Source organism: Triticum aestivum, chromosome 3B (genome assembly GCF_018294505.1).
Source record: "Triticum aestivum cultivar Chinese Spring chromosome 3B, IWGSC CS RefSeq v2.1, whole genome shotgun sequence".
Lineage (NCBI taxonomy): Eukaryota > Viridiplantae > Streptophyta > Magnoliopsida > Poales > Poaceae > Triticum > Triticum aestivum.
The window spans coordinates 55,129,546-55,133,425 of NC_057801.1; the positions used below are offsets into that span (position 1 = coordinate 55,129,546).

Sequence of the window (3,880 nt, forward strand, 5' to 3'; positions counted from 1 at the left end):
AAATTTACATCAAATTTTTATTGACGCAGCACCTGTTCAGCCATATGTAAGAGAAGTGGCGATGTGCTAAAATATAAATTTAGAAGTTATGCGTAGCTGTGCGCATCTCTATTTTTTGCTTCTATTGTTTCCTTATCCATTCACTGGAAGATACCATGTTATACTATCTGGAAAGAAAGACAGGCCCCAGGTTATTAGAAAAAATCCTTTCAATCCTTTAGTCAAACAATCTACCACCTAATTATCTTGGAGAGAAAGAGAAAGATCTAATGGATAATGCTACCATCTTTCAGAAAATAATATCCAAGCACACCATAAGAATATTCTAAATCGCCATGTGGTCTGTATGAAGTACGGTGTTCACCAACTTCATCAATTTAAAACTATAGACACATTCGTACTTATATAATTAGGAGGAGATATTAACAGTGGTGAGTACCAACCATATAAATGAACACGGACATGTCATCGCCACACTATGGTTCTCTGCCAAGGCGTCATTTGTGCTGGCAAGAGAGTTTTTTGTGAGTGTTTCACATGTCAAACTTCTGATATTTCTGAACTATAGTACATAAAATGATTTTTTTGTGCCTTCTTGCATTTCACATGTCAGGGTATTATGATTTTCCATATTAGATCATCATGAGATCAAATAAAATAAAAGTATGAAAACCCGACTAACCCGATGAATAAAAACAAACGATTCAGGTATAACTATGAATGAAAACCATAGAAACTATACCCGATGGATAAAAAAGCGATTCAGATATAACTATAGAACATATTTACATGCTGGGCTACAAAAATTGCATTCACACCTTACTCTTGCACCTAACCATTATAAATTCTACACAAATGCATGACTTCTATTTAACAGAGGATGAGAGAAATTCTATGAACTAATACTTAACATCAAAAGTATATAAAAGGAGCTAGTATAACATGTATCTATTCCATCAGAAGTTACGACGATCTCCAAGCTGACCACATCTTGTCATGATACATAGATCAGACGTATATTAAACTCGACATACATGCAAACGTACACATCAGTGCCGAGTATACTACCACTGTTGCAGGATGAAGTAGAAGTATTCCTGTTTATTTGTTACATTATGATACTATGTCCCCAGTGCACGCACACTTTGCACACTGTTTTTTACATCATAATTAGAAGCAGAATAGACAATCATTCAGAAACGTACAGATTAGATTGAAAGAAGATTCACATGTATGTTTTTGGTACCTTCACTGGGACACATTGATGTGTACTGGCATATGCCTTTCACATGAGATGAGAAGCAGCGGAGAAGTTTTTTTTTGATAGAAGCAGCGGAGAAGTTGGTGGTAGGACTCTGCACCACCCATGATCTGTGGTGCACAACCCTTCGAGTCAGGTGGTTGATCGATTTTCAAAAGGAATCTTCTCTAACCTGATGTAGTTAATCATGTTATAATAATTGAAGGAAATTTTGGAAGTCTGATGCCCAACGAAAAATCTGCTCAATTTTGCACCGGCCATTCTGCTAGCTACTCCTTTGTGGGCTCTGTATCACATGATCTTGAGATAACCGACACCATGAACATCCAGTCGATGCCTTATGATATATCTTGCAACCACCTACAGTTGGGCGTGTCACCAAAGAACTGACTCTTGTTCATCGAATTCAAGGCCAACACAGTCAGAACAGTCCTGGCAGCAAAGCGGTCATACATGTTTGAAACCCAAGAGGGGAGAGATTGTAATACAATGATAGATTAATGCATAGAACATGAGAAGTGGAATATTATGAGGAGAGGGGTAATCAGAGAAAGAAACTCTGAAAAGGGGACCAAAATCATGGACTATTTATTAGTAATAAACATGAGAAACAGAAATCAGATCCATGTATAATAGGAGAAAAACGAATTTGTCTACATACTGTTTGCTCTTGACAATTCCATCTCCATGTGATGCAAGAAGAAACATTAGTAAATCTGGACGTGGCAACCTGGTATGGAGAGAGCCATGGACTTATATGCACAAATTTGTTGCTGAAAACATGAGAGTGATGAGGTTAAGAGAGAGCATAGATGACTGACTTGGCATGGCAGATTGTAAGATCTAACCCGACGGTCGTTCGTCTTCAGTCAATTGGTTATCCTTTCCTGTCCTGAGGATGTTTGTGTGTAGGCATAGAAGAGTGCTGGTAGAAGGCGTCATGCCATGGGCAAGGTTTCTGAGATCGCCGCCGGGGAGCAATAGACGATGAAGAACTCCCATCATATCGGGAGAGAGGACGCTCACCGCTGAGGAGGGTTGGGCTTCTGAGATTGTGATTCTAGTTTTCCTTTGTTGACCTAGAGAATAGATCAAGGTGAGTCGTGAGATGTGAGATGCGGGGGACCTATAGAAAGGAAAGATTTTTTTTGCATGCTTTGGAAGGAAAGAGTCGTGAGAGATTGGGAGAGGCAAAGCGATGGACGTGGCAATTTTTCGGCAGCTATAACATTATCAAAAGATCTATCGTAATGACTCAAAAAAAAAGATCTACCATAATAATTGGTATAGGTATATCGATTGAGATATGTTTTTCTTTTCTGTTTTTATAGCTGATATTTTTTTTTGGCTCGGGATGTTTTTTTTTGGCTCAGGATTTTATGGTTGGATCTACACCGTAATAACTCGGTCCCACGCTAGATGAGCGGCTCGTAAAATCTAATTTACGTGAGAAGTTCTAGGAAGTCAACAATTAGTATAGGTATAGATATGCTTCATATACTTAGCATAAGGATTTGTTTTGAGCACATCAGTTAATCGCATACGCAAAAAGATGGGTCTAATCATTTTAGCAAAGCGCTCAAAATCCTCATCGTCCTCTTTCTTAGATGGTTTCGGAGGAAAAGGCATGGGTTTCTGAACCCATGGTTCCCTTTCTTTACCATGTTTTCCTAGCAACAAAGTCTCTTTTATCATAATGTTGATTCCTTGATTGTGGGTTATCAAGATCAACAACAGGTTCAGCTTCTACATCATTATCCTTACTAGGTTGAGCATTATCATGAACATCATCATTAATATTTTCACTAGGTTCATGTTATCCACCAGATTGTGTTTCAGCATCAGACATAGAGATATCATTTGGATTCTCCGGCGACTCAGCATTAGGTTCACTAGAAGTTTGCAAAGTCCTATCATTCTTTTTTTTCTTCTTTCTTGAAGAACTAGGTACATCAATATCATTTCTCTGACAATCTTGCTCGATTCTCTTAAGGTGGCCTTCAGGATACAAAGGTTCCTGAGTCATTCTACCAGTTCTAGTAGCCACTCTAACAACATAATCATTTTTCTTACTGTTCATTTCATCAAGCGCTTCTTTTTGAGCTTCAAGTACTTGTTCTACTTGAGTGGTAACCATAGAAGCATGTTTGCTAACAAGTTTAAGTTCACCTCTAATATCAGCCATATAATCGTCCCCAGCGTTTAATCGTATAAACATCTTGTTTTAATTGTCTACCAAAATAAGCATTAAAGTCATCTTGCTTAAACATAAAGTTATCAAACTCATCCAAGCACTGACTAGCAAATTTAGTAGGAGGGACTTTAGCTTTATCATATCTATAGAGAGAATTTACCTTTACTACCCGTGTCGGGATATCGGGAGGTTCTTCAGTAAATAAGTAATTTAGATCATATACTTCTTCAACAGGCGGTAAATTAAGACCATGTATTTCTTCGATAGGAGGTAAATTCTTAACATCTTCACCTTTAATACCTGTTTCTTTCATTCATTTCTTTGCCTCCTGCATATCTTCGGGACTGAGAAATAGAACACCTCTCTTCTTCGGAGTTGGTTTAGGAATAGGCTCAATAATTGGCTCAGAAATTGGCTCAGGAGCT

At 38.0% G+C, this 3,880-nt stretch overlaps 1 long non-coding RNA gene across 1 annotated transcript; it reads right to left on the reverse strand.

The window, feature by feature from the left end:
• Nucleotides 1-568: 568 nt before the first annotated feature.
• Nucleotides 569-2,430, reverse strand: LOC123064707 (uncharacterized). The gene is made up of 3 exons (XR_006430773.1): nucleotides 2,083-2,430; nucleotides 1,923-1,991; nucleotides 569-1,693 (listed from the first exon to the last, which is right to left on the reverse strand). It is a non-coding gene; the product is annotated as an uncharacterized lncRNA (long non-coding RNA).
• Between the last annotated feature and the right edge of the window lie 1,450 nt (nucleotides 2,431-3,880).